The 13,600-nt window shown below is 47.2% G+C and overlaps 1 pseudogene; it reads right to left on the reverse strand.

Moving 5' to 3' along the window:
• Positions 1-9,312: 9,312 nt before the first annotated feature.
• On the reverse strand, positions 9,313-13,006 carry LOC119921714 (annotated as a pseudogene).
• Positions 13,007-13,600: the final 594 nt, after the last annotated feature.

A 13,600-nucleotide genomic window follows, 5' to 3' on the forward strand; every position in this document is an offset into this window, starting at 1 on the left:
AAGGATCAGGAAGGAAGCAGAACAAATAAGACAGATTGGAATGCTGTTTTTTATGGTTTTTGATAAGTGCTTACTATGTGCCAGACACTGTAGTAAGCGCTGGGGTACATGCAAATGAATTATGTTTGACCCAGTCCCTGTCCCATATGGGGCTCACAGTTCTAATCTCCATTTTACAGATGAGGTAACTGAGATACAGAGATGAGCCGTGACTTGCCCAAGGTCACACAGCATACGAATGACAGAGCCGAGATTAAACCCAGGTCCTTCTGACTCTCAGGCTTCTGCCCTATCGACTAGGCTACACTGCTTTTCTAATGACCGCTCAAACGCCTGCCCAAATGAGAATATATCACTATAATTAAATCTAATGTTTACACATGCATACGTGCTGAGATGACAGGAAGTGGGAATGAGATGGGGAGAGCAAGAGGGTAGAAGTGTAAGAGCAATAGGATAGTAGCGAGAGGTGGTGAGTCTTTGGGTTCCCCTCCGCCGACGACCAGTGAAATCAAGTGACATCAAAGATCTAGGTGCAAGCACTCAGCTAGGACACGGAAGGAGACTTGGAAACACACACACACACACACACACACACACACACAAAGCACCTGTGATACTCCAACAGCTTCGGCACCGACATGCAGAGCGAACCTCGGAACATCTGTATCGTGTGGAGGGAAAAGGAAAGATTCCCTTCTAAATATATGAGGACAGAAGGGAGGGGGTTTCAGGGGGAACCTGACCAAGGGAGGGATTTACAGGAGGGCGGGTGTGGGGGCACACAGAGGGCTAGAGAACGGCCAGGTCCTGTTTGTCGGGCAGCAGGTGAGGCTGATGTACAGGCACCGAATCTCTGTGGTCGACCATTTGAGATTCCTACAGATTTCCCTGTGGTATTTTATCGCAGATGATCCCTCAGTTTCTGGAGGAAAATCCCACTGGGTGCACCAGGGCCCTGAAGAACTGCTTGACCTGCTCGTTCCGCAGAGTGTAGATGAAGGAATTCAGCATGGGGGTAACAAAAATGTTGAGCACCGCCACCCCTTTGGTCAGTTCCAGCCTGTCCTTGGCGGACAGTTTGATGTACATGAAGATGCCAAATGCCAACTGCCAAATGTCATGGAGACCATGACCATGTGTGAGGAGCAGGTGAAAAAGGCCTTTCTCCTCTGCTGAGTGGAGGGCAGTCTCAGGATGGCGCAGATCATGGCTATGTAGGACGCGGTCACCAGAGCCAGGGTGACCAGGAGCGTCCTCAAGGCCAGGAGGAAAGCCATTATCTCCAAGAACAGGATATCCGAGCAGTAGAGCCATAGCATGGGAGACGAATCACAGATGAAGTGGTTGATGATATTGGAAGAGCAGAAATTATGATGGAGGAGAGCAATGACTGGCGGAAGGACGACCAGGAACCCAGCCAGGCAGTAGCAGAGGACCAGCAGAGCTCAGAAGCCCCGGCTGATGACTGTCGCGTAGTGCAGGGGCTGGCAGAAGTCGACGTAGCGGTCGTTGGACATGCGGCCAGGAGGAAGAACTCCTTCATCCGCAGAAAGATGATTAACAGCTGAGTGAAGCAGTTGGAAAAGAAAATGGTTCTGTCTCCGGTGACGTTGTGACCAGGAATCTGGGAATGCTGGCCGATGTGAAGGCGACCTCCAGAAAGGAGAAACTGCGCAGGAGGAAGAACATGGGGGTGCGGAGGAGGGAGTGTCGCAAGGTGACGGTGACGATGGTCAGATTCCCGGTGACGTTTAATGCGTAGGTGAGGAAGAGGATAGAGTAGAGAGGAACCTGCAGGTGGGGGTCATCGGTGAGCCCCACGAGGATGAACGCTGTCACCACCGGGCCGTTTCCCGTGGTTGCTTGGTCTCGTTGACTGGATCTGTTGATGCAGCTGAAGGGAGAGGGGAAGTTAGGGCTGGCACAGAAGCAGCCTGTGACCCAGGTGGAGTGACCAGGAGCCGTGAACCCCTGCTCTCTCCCTTCCTTCATTCAGTCGTTCATTCATTCAATCGTATTTTTTGAGGGCTTATTGTGTGCAGAGCACTGTACTAAGTGCTTGGGAGAACACAATATAACAATAACAGGCATACTCCCTGCCCTTAACAAGGTTACTGTCATTCAGCAACACTAGCTGCAATGTACAAATGCTGTGTCTCCCCCGTTCTAGACTTTGAGCTCGTTGTTGGGTAGGGACTGTCTCTATTTATGGCCGAATTGTACTTTCTAAGCACTTAGTACAGTGCTTTGCACACAGTAAGCGTTCAATAAATACGATTGAATGAGTGAAGTGTCCAAAGAAGAGTAGACAGCAGTGTCTTTGAACTATCTACCCCATCAGCCTCATTTCTTATCTTATTGTCCTTAATTTCAGTCTTTCCTTTACCAACACTTTTCTCTGAATTAATCCCTCTCCCCTACAGTCTCCCCCGCTAGACTGTTAGCTCCGTGAGGACAGGGAGTTTTTATGGTATTTCTTAAACACTTACCATGAGTCAGGCACTGTGATAAGCGCTGGGTAGATACAAGGTAATCAGGTTGGATACAGTCCATGTTCCAGTGGAGCTCATAGTCTTAATCTCCATTCTACAGGTGATGTACCTGAGTACATGACTTGCCCAAGGTCACACAACAAAGTGGCCGGGCCGTGATTGGACCCAGGTCCTTCTGACTCCCAGGTCCGGACATTCTTAACTCTGTTTTACTCCCCCAAGAGCTCGGAATCGTGCTGTGTACCAATCAAGTAGGTGCTTAATCAATTCTCACCTTCTATTTATCGCCCCATCTCCCTCCTACTATTCCTTTCCAAACTCTTTGAACGAGTCGTCAAAACGCGCTGCCTCGATTACCTCAACACCAATTCTCTCCTCGACCCCTCCAGTTTGGCTTCCGTCCCCTACATTCCACGGAAACTGCCCTCTCAAAGGTCACCAATAACCTCCTGCTTGCCATATCCAACGGCTCATACTCTATCCTAATCCTCCTAGACCTCTCAGCTGTCTTCGACACTGTGAACCGCCCCCTTCTCCTCAACACGCTATTCAACCTTGGCTTCACAGACTCCGTCCTCTCCTGGTTCTCCTCTTATCTCTCCGTCTCTCCGGTCATTCATTCTGAGTCTCTTTTGCAGGCTCCTACTCCCCCTCCCATCCCCTTACGGTGGGGGTTCCCCAAGGTTCAGTTCTTGGTCCCCTTCTGTTCCTGATCTACACTCACTCTCTTGGTGACCTCATTCGCTCTCACGGCTTCAGCTATCATCTCTACGCTGATGACACCCAGATCTACATCTCTGCCCCTGCTCTCTCCCCCTCCCTCCAGGCTCGCATCTCCTCCTGCCTTCAGGACATCTCTATCTGGATGTCTGCCCGCCACCTAAACCTCAACATGTCCAAGACTGAACTCCTTCTCTTCCCTCCCAAACCCTGCCCTCTCCCTGACTTTCCCATCACTGTTGACGGCACTACCATCCTTCCCGTCTCACAAGCCCACAACCTCGGGCCATCCTCGACTCCGCTCTCTCATTCACCCCTCACATCCAAGCCGTCACCAAATCCTACCGGTCTCAGCTCCGCAACATTGCCAAGATCCGCCCTTTCCTCTCCATCCAAACCGCTACCCTGCTCGTTCAAGCTCTGATCCCATCACGTCTGGACTACTGCATCAGCCTCCTCTCCGATCTCCCATCCTCGTGTCTCTCCCCACTTCAATCCAAACTTCATGCTGCTGCCCGGATTGTCTTTGTCCAGAAACGCTCTGGGTGTGTTACTCCCTTCCTCAAAAATCTCCAGTGACTGCCAATCAATCTGCACATCAGGCAGAAACTCCTCATCTTCGGCTTCAAGGTTCTCCATCACCTCGCCCCCTCCTACCTCACCTCCCTTCTCTCCTTCTCCAGCCCAGCCGGCACCCTCCGCTCCTCTGCCACTAATCTCCTCACTGTGCCTCGTTCTCGCCTGTCCCGCCGTCGACCCCCGGCCCACGTCATCCCCCTGGCCTGGAATGCCCTCCCTCCGCACATCCGCCAAGCTAGCTCTCTTCCTCCCTTCAAGGCCCTACTGAGAGTTCACCTCTTCTAGGAGGCCTTCCCAGACTGAGCCCCCTCCTTCCTCTACCCCTCGTCCCCCTCTCCATCCTCACCGTCTTACCTCTTTCCCTTCCCCACAGCACCTGTATATATGTATATATGTTTGTACATATTTATTACTCCATTTATTTATTTATTCTACTTGTACATATCTATTCTATTTATTTTATTTTGTTAATATGTTTGGTTTTGTTCTCTGTCTCCCCCTTCTAGACTGTGAGCCCACTGTTGGGTAGGGACTGTCTCTATATGTTGCCATCTTGTACTTCCCAAGCGCTTAGTACGGTGTTCTGCACATAGTAAGCGCTCAATAAATACGATTGATTGATTGATTGATTGGTGGAGGGGCGCGGGGAATCCCGGAGGTATTCCCCATCTGTTTTCCCCAGAACTCATCCAGGACCCTGCTGGCTTTTGCTTTTGGGGCCATATCAACGCTGTCGGGATCATCGGCGTGGATCATGGTTTGTCCGGATGAAGGAGTCCTATTCACTGACAGGGAAGCGAGAGACTCTGAAGGCTGAGAGTCAGGCTGGTTTTATCCGCTCTGTTCGCGATGGCCTCTGGGGAAACGGGGGCGAAGAGCCACAGCCGAGCTGGGGGAAGCCGCGGGGAGCACTAATGAATCTATGCCGTTAACCACGATGACAAACAACAGAGACTGGGGCCCTTGAGAAACAGAACGGAGATCAGAAACAGGTGCTCAGAGCATAGAGGCGAGGCGAGGGCTGCTGGAACTCAACCTGGATACCGCTGGCTCGGTTCTTCTCCTTGGAAGGGCAGAGACACTGGGTTTATTCTGGGGTAGGGTATGGGGAGGGGCGCGCTCCCGAGACCCCAAATTAGCCACAGCTAATTTTCCAGGACAATATGCATGTTTTCCCTCTCCTTCCATTTTCTCCAATGTTAAGTAGTGGTAGAAAGCTCCAGAGTGACAGTCTGATTTGGGTCAGAATTTTGGGCAACAGCTAACAATTCCTTTCTGCGATACTATCTAGAGAATCACTAGAACATACTCATTTCAGAGCAGCAGCGTGGCTTAGTGGAAAGAGCACAGGCTTTGGAGTCAGAAGTCATGGGATCAAATCCTGGCTCCGCCAACTGTCAGTTGTGTGACTTTGGGCAAGTCACTTAACTTCTTTGTGTCTCAGTTACCTCATCTGTAAGATGGGGATTAAGACTGTGAGCCCCCATGGGACAACCTGATCACCTTGTAACCTCCCCAGCGCTTAGAACATTGCTTTGCACATAGTAAGTGCTTAATAAATGCCATTATTATTATTATTATTATTATTATTATTACGCTGTCTAGAATATCACTGGATTATTTCTGTCCCTCTATCCAGTCTATCCCTCTATCCCTCTGTCCCACACTATTCAGTGCTGGATCTAGAAGCAGGGGACGTGGGAATTGTCCAAGGTTCTGAGATATATGGCTTTAGAGTCAGGAGACACAGATGTCCACCTCTATTGAACAATCGTTTTTATTGAGCACTTACTGTGAGCAGAACACTGTACTAAGGGCTTGGGAGAGTACAACACAACAACATAACAGACACATTACTTGTCCACAACAGGCTTACAGTCCAGAGGGGTAGATGGACATTAATATAAATAAAGTCCAGAAATATACATATGTGCTCTGCTATGGTGCTTGGCGGGGTGTGGTGAATAAAAAGAGCAGGTCGGGGTAACTCAGAAGGGAGGGGGGAAAAGAGGAAATGAGGGTTTAGTCAGGACGTCCCCTTGGAGCAGATGTGCCTTCAATAAGGCTTTGAAGGTGGGAAGAGTAATTTTCTGTCGATTATGAAAACGGAGGGCGTTCCAGGCTAGAGGCAGGACGTGGACGAGAGGTCAGCGGCTAGATAGGCGAGATCGAATTACATTGAGTACGTTGGCATTGGCGGAACAAAGTGTGTGGGCTACGTTGTAGTACGAGAGTAATGACGTGAGACATACATTCTTTTTTTTCCCTTCCTCACTCCCTACTGATTTTTCCATAGCCTCTGGATGACTGGAGATAGAGATTCATCGCTGCCCAGGATCGTTCATTAAATAGGATCAGCTATGATCACTTCCAACAGCCCTCAAGTTTGAAGACAGAAAGGAGATATTCAATACAAATAGAGTAATGACATTTGGTTTTTTTTTCAAAGTTGAGTTCACTTTCCTGTGAAGAGCAGTGATATCACCATTTTCTTCGCAGAGCAGTTACTCTTTCCTGTTACAGAAACGAAGAAGGCAGCACTGTCCTGCTAACATCATGTGAGATTATCAGTTGACACTGATCAGGATTAATTTCTTCCCTCCAATTTAAACTGTAAACCCCATGTGGGACAAGGACCTGATAAACCTGTATCTGCCCCAGGGCTTAGAACAGTACTTTTTATTTATTAATGACTTTCTTCTCCTTCGGACTGTAAGCTCGTAGTGGGCAGGAAATGTGTCTGTCTATTGTTGTATTGTATTCCCTCAAGCGCTTAGTGCAGTACTCTGCTCACAGTAAGTGCTCTACGAATATGATTAACTGAATGACTGACTACTTCACACATAGTAAATCCTTATCAAATGCCACAATAAACGAGATAGATTACATTCTGCGGGACTAGAGGTTACTTAACCCCATTTTACTTTTTTCTGGGTTCCATCATGGCGGAGGTGGGTATTGAAAAATGGTTTGGAGGAGAAGGAGTTATATTGTCTGCCATAGGTGGAAAAGACAGTCGATTATCTAGGTTTTTGTCCCAGCTCTGTCACTGGTTTTTTGATCACCTCGGGCAAGTCATTCAAATACGAGTCACAGTCACACTCACAAAACGTACAAGTACACGACTAAAAAAGAAATGCACATGGTAGTGAAAGTGGCTAATGGGACATTCCAACCAGAAAAGGGAGCTATCAATCAAGGAAGGCTTCCTGAAGGAAGTAACATTTGGCTTTGAGGCAAGGTTCCAATGTGTTCTGGCTAAGGGAAGAGGGCAGGGTGCTTCCTGAAGCAGTAAGGGAGTAGCATATGGAATATTGCAGGATCGCCAGCAAGGTCCATTAAATTCGATTAAATGAATTAATGAATGAATGAAGTGGGGATTGTGGTGGCCTGTCAGATGTGAAGAGGGAGGGAATTCCAAGCCAGAGGGAGGATGTGGGTAAGAGGTCTGTGGTGAGAAAGAAGGGATTGAGGTACAATGAGTAGGCTGGTACTAAAGAAGCTAAGTGTGTGGGTTTGGTTTCAGTAAGAGATGAGTGAAGTAAGGTAGAAGCGGGAGAGATGATTAAGTGCCTTAAAGCCTATAGTTAGGTTTTTCTATTTGATTCACGGATAGATGGCCTGCAGTTGGAGGTTTTCGAGGAGAGGGGAGAAATGGACTGAGCCTTTTTTTTAAGAAAAATGATCCGGGCAGCAGAGTGAAGTATGGACTGAAGATGGGAGAAACAGAGAATCACTATTACTACTATTTATTTATTTATTCATTCATTCATTCATATATTTATTCATTTATTTATTCATTTGTTCGTTCGTTCAATCGTATTTATTGAGCACTTCATGTGCACAGAGCACTGTACTAAGCGCTTGGTAAAGTACAATACAACAATAAAGAGTGACAATCCCTGCCCACAGTGAGCTCACAGTCTGAGGTTGGGGAGTAATAATAATAGTAACGATGGCAATTATTAAGCGCTTACTATGTGCAAAGAACTGTTCTAAGTGCTGGGGAGGTTACAAGGTAAAGGGGAAGACAAACAGCAATACAAATGGCTCAGTGGAAAGAGCACGGGCTATGGAGTCAGAGGTCATCGGTTCAAATCCCGGCTCCGCCACTTGTCAGCTGTGTGACATTGGGCAAGTCACTTTACTTCTCTGGGCCTCAGTTACCTCATCTGTAGAATGGGGATTAAGACTGTGAGCTCCACGTGGGACAACCTGATCACCTTGTAAACTCCCCAGCGCTTAGAACAGTGCTTTGCACATAGTGAGCACTTAATAAATGCCATCATAATTATTATTATCAGTACAAAAAAATAAAATTACAGATATATACATATGTTCTGTGGGGCTGGGAGATGGGGGAAGAGCCAATGGAACAAGTCATGGCAACGTAGAAGGGAATGCAAGATGAGGAAAAGTGTGACTTAGTCTGGGAAGGCCTCTTGGAGAAGATGTGCCTTCAGTAAGATTTTGAAGTGGTGAGGGGAGAGTAATTATCTGGCGGATTTGAGGAGGGCGTGCGTTCCAAGCCAGAGGCAGGATGTGGACTAGGGCTCGGTGGCAAGACGGGCGAGATCAAGGTACAGTGAGTAGGTTAGCACTGGAGAAGCGAGGTATGCGGGCTGGATTGTAGAAGGAGAGAAGCGAGATGAGGTAGGAGGAAGCAAGGTGATGGAGTGCTTTAATGCTAATGGAGAGGAATTTTTGTTTGATACGGTAGTGGATGAACAACCATTGGACTTTTTTTCTATGAGAGGGATGACGTGTCCAGAACGTTTTGGTAGAAAAATGATCCGGGCAGCAGAGTAAAGTATGGACTACAGTGGGGAGAGATAGGAGGCTGGAGGTCAGCATGGAGAGACTAATGCAGTAATCCAGACGGGATAGGATGAATGAATATATTAGCGTGGTAGCAGTATGGATGGAGAGGAAAGGGCGTATTTTAGCGATGTTGTGAAGGTGGGACCTCAGGATTTCACGATGAATTGAATTTGTGGGTTGAATGAGAGAGAGGAGTCAAGGATAGCGCCAAGGTAATGGGTTTGTGAGACAGGAAGGATGGTGGTGCTGTCTACAGTGATGGGAAACTACTACTACTACTACTACTACTACTACTACTACTACTACTACTACTACTACTACTACTACTACTACTATCCTGAACCCCACGAGCGACAGAGACTCTGTCCAACCCGATTTGCTTGTATTCACCCCAGCGCTTAATACAATATCTGACAAATAGTAAGCACTTAACAAATACCACAATTATTATTCTACTACTCGTACGATCACAACTAGCTCTGAAGTTGTTGCCGAAAGGGATGGGGTAGGTCTAGTGGACAAAGTGGCGAGCGGCCCAGACTTGGGAGCGGAAACAGAAAAAGAGGATGAGGAAGGAAGACCTGAGGGGGAGCTGTAAGTCCATCCTCAGGAAGGAAAGCTTTGACCATTCAATTTATTTTTCTGTTACAGAATCACAAACAAGGATCCAAAGCCTCTTCATTTTTCTTTAAGAAAATCACCTTCTTGCTAGGTCCTTGATGGCCTGTTTCACCTGCTGGTTTCGTAGGGTGTAGATAAAGGGGTTCAGCATGGGGGCCACGGAAGTGTTTAGCACCGCCACCCTCTTGTTGAAGTCTAAACCTTCCTTGGGGGATAGCTTGATGTACGTGAATATGCAGCTGCCATAAGAGAGGGAGATGAGGATCATGTGGGAGGAGCAGGTGGAAAAGGCTTTTTTTCTTTGCTGGGTGGAGGGCAGTCTCAGGATGGTGCAGATGATGGCCGTGTAGGACACAGCGATTAGTGCCAGAGTGACCAGGAGTGTCCTAACTGCAAGTATAAAATTTATCTTCTCTAATAATTGCGTGTCAGTGCACGAGATTTCCAGCATGGGCGCAGTGTCACAGGTGAAATGGTTGGTGACGTTCGAGTCACAGAAATCCAGCTGGAGACCCAGGATGAGGCCCGGAAAGATGATCAGGAAGCCGACCAGCCAGGAGCAGAGGACTAGCAGGGTGCAGACTCTCCGACTCATGATGGTCAAGTACAGCAGCGGCCGGCGGATGGTGACATAGCGATCGTAGGATATGGCGGCCAGGAGGAAGAAATCCGTCCCCCTAGGAAGATGAAGAAGAACAACTGAATGACACAAGCACTGCAGGAAATGGTCCCGTCCCCGGTCGAAACACTGACCAGCGGTTTGGGAATGGTGACCAACGTAAATGAAATTTCTAGGAAGGAGAAATTCTGGAGGAAGAAGTACATTGGGGTCCGGAGGTGGGAGTCCAGTAGGGTGAGAGTGAGGATGGTCAGGTTCCCAGTGATGCTCAACAGGTAACTGAGTAGCAGGAATAAAAAGATGACAATCTTCCAATCTGGATTATCTGTCAGCCCGAGGAGGATGAACTCAGTCACTGAGGTCTGATTTCTCTTCGCTGACTCTGGATTTTCTCCGGGGTCACAACTGAGGATAAGAGAGGAAGCAGACGTGAAGTTGGTCAGGGAAGTTTTCTGTTTATTGTTATATTATTCTCTTTAGAGCACTTAGTACAGCTCTCTGCAAAAGGTAAACGCTCAATAAATAAGATTAAATGAGGAGAGAGGCTGAAAAGGGAAACTCAAAGAAACCAGTTGGAATGCTTCTCCTTTTCTCATTGGACCGAATCATTATCATTACCCTGGCTGTCTTAATTAACCCAATCCTCATCAGTGTTTATTGGGCAACTCTTCTATACACAACACTCTCATAGGCTCTTAGGGAAGTAAAATCAATCGGTCGGTGGTATTTATTGTGTGCTTACTGCATACAGAGCACACCAATAGAATACAGACCCCGCCTGTGGGGAGTTTACAATCTAATGGGTGAGATCAGCAATAAAAATTAGCAATCGAGGAATTCACCCGGATTTTTGAACCCAGCTTCAGGGAAGTCATCAGTCATCATCAATCGTATTTATTGAGCGCTTACTATGTGCAGAGCACTGTACTAAGCGCTTGGGAAGTACAAGTTGGCAACATATAGAAACAGTCCCTACCCAACAGTGGGCTCACAGTCTAAAAGTCGCGTCAGCCATCTCCAGGCAGAAGTGGCGCTAGAATCCCAGGGATCCAAGAGCTGAGAACCATCAAATGGTTCCCTAGCAGGGCTCCAGGCCAGGATCTGCCTAGTGAAAAGGAGACAGTTGCCAGAGACAATAGATCACCTGAGGCACGGGCCAATCTCAAACCCTCAGAGATCGGTCCAGTCAGCAAAAATACTAATCCAGCCGATTCCTTTCCAGCTGTCGCTATCTCCTTCCCTAACCAAATCAGAAAGGTCAGATATGTGACAGGAGAAACCAGCAGAGGTCAGATTTCGGGAGGACCTAGGTACTTAAGGAGGAATGTGTACTTACTTTTCTGACACTCTCGAAGTTTTTGGTCAGAGTTTTCCCCCTGAAAATATGGTTTGTTCGTTTGAAAATCCGAATCGACCTTCTCCCTATTTTCAGGAAGAATTGCATTCCATTTAGACACTCCACATCTCTTCCCATTTTTGTGGTGCCCTGCCAGACAGGACAGAATTTCCCTTATCGTCGTCTTTCTGCTGCTGCTACTTCAATCGGTTTGCAGAGGGGAGAGGAGTCGGAGTCGTGGGGGACACCCTTCCTGCCAGCATACCAGCGGGTATGGAGAAACGTACGTTCTAGAGGGAAGCAAAGACAAGATAACTGAGACTGGAGAAAGCAAGCTGCTTCCTAACAGTCACAGAAAGGAGATTTGACATTATTCCTCTCCCCCCCAGCCCTTATTTTACAGGGACAAAATTCAGCCCCTTTATGAGTTCTTCTCAATGTAGATGTGGAGGGCTCTTTAGATAACAAAGGAGGCATTCCCTGGAGATGCTTATAGCAAGGAATTAATGAACTCGGCTCTCGATCCCCCCAAGCAAAGAATTTTAATTTGCCAGGATAAGCCTCGAAGAAGGAGTGATGGGGATTTTGAAGGGTTCTTTCCTGGAGCTGGGGTAGGCTTCACTCATCACCTAGTGGTCCCTGGTCCCTGGACTACCCGCGGAGCAAAAGTGGCCACTGTACCTCTAGCCGTATTGGGGCGCTCCTGTAGCAGTTGCTGCTGATGCTCTTTTTTATTCTCCTCCTGTTCTCAAGAAAGTGGAAAATATCCTTCCGGCCCTTAGTCCTACTTCATTCATTCAATCGTATTTCATTCGATCATATTTATTGAATACAGAGCACAGTACTAAGCGCTTTGGAGAGTACACTATACCAATAAACAGATATATTCCCTGCCCACAGCGAGCTTACAGTCTGGAGGGGGAGAAAGACATAAATATAAATAAACGAAATTACAGATATGTACATATGTGCTGTGGGGTTGGGACGGGAGCAATGAATAAAAGAAGCAAGTCAGGGCGATGCAGAAGGGAGTGGGAGAAGAGGAAATTAGGGTTTAGTCAGGGAATGTCACCGTGTGACACACTCAGCGATGCCTGACCACATCGGGAAAGCTCAGAGGTGTCTGCAGATGATGAGATCTTGCACATCTGTAATTCATCGAACAACATATCTGTAACATTTATTTATACTAATGTCTTTCACCCCTTCTAGACTGTACGCTCGTTGTGCTCAGGGAATGTGCCTGTTGTATTGTTATATTGTACTCTCCCAAGCGCTTAGGACATGCTCTGCACACAGTAAGTGCTCAATAAATATGGTTGACTGGAGATGTTCTGTTCGGTGACTGCAAGTGGCAACTGCTCTCCCTGCCAGCTCTTTGACAATGCGGACAGCAGGACAATAGGGGCGAGGGGCCGAGGTGTTGGGAGGGGGCATGAGACTGTGAAGGCTCAGTGCATTGCAATCACTACTGTGGCACACAGTAGCTGCTCAGTTGTCCGTGATCTATAACGGGAACTGTCTTCTCTACTATTTTATTATTATTATAATAATTATTAATATTGTATTTGTTGATCGATTACTATGTGTATGGCACTGTACCAAATGCTAGAGTGGATACAAGCAAATTGGGTTGAACACAGTCCCTGTCCCAAGTGGGGCTCGCAGTCTCAATCCCCACTTTCCAGATGAGGGAACTGAGGCCCAGAGAAGTGAAGTGACTTGCCCAAAGTCACACAGCAAACAGATGGTGGAGCTGGGATTACAACACATGACCCTCTGACTCCCACGCCTGTGCCCTATTCCTTACACCATGTTTCTTCCAAGAAAATGAGATCGTTGAGGGCAGGGAACGTTTTCATGCTCATCACCCTCACTTATATCAACACCTCTATACTCAGTGGCTTCCCGCTACGTAAAATGTATTAGATTGTAAGCTCTTTGAGGAAATGGCTCATCTTCCCTAGCACGGTGTAGTTTAGAAAGCACAGGCCTGGGAGTCAGCAGGTCATGGGTTCTAATTACGACTCTGCCACTTGTCTGCTGCATGGCCTTGGATAAATTACTTCACTCCTCTGTGCCTCAGTCCCCTCATCTGTAAAATGGAGATTAAGACTGTAAGACCCATGCAGGACAGAGACTGAGATCAACTCGATTTGCTTGTATCCACCCCAGCGTTAGGTACAGTGCCTAGCACATAGTAAGAGCTTAACAAATACCACAATTATCATTATGATTATTACTAACTCTACTGTTCTCTTCCAAGTACTTAGTACTTAAACATAGTAAGTATTCAATCCATACTATTGATTGTTTGATTACTAATTCTTCTATATTCTCCCAACTGTTTAGGAGTGCTCAATAAATAATAATAATTGTAGACAGTGAACTCCTTAAGGGCAAGTATCA

The sequence above is a fragment of the Tachyglossus aculeatus genome (assembly GCF_015852505.1).
Source record: "Tachyglossus aculeatus isolate mTacAcu1 chromosome 12 unlocalized genomic scaffold, mTacAcu1.pri SUPER_6_unloc_4, whole genome shotgun sequence".
Lineage (NCBI taxonomy): Eukaryota > Metazoa > Chordata > Mammalia > Monotremata > Tachyglossidae > Tachyglossus > Tachyglossus aculeatus.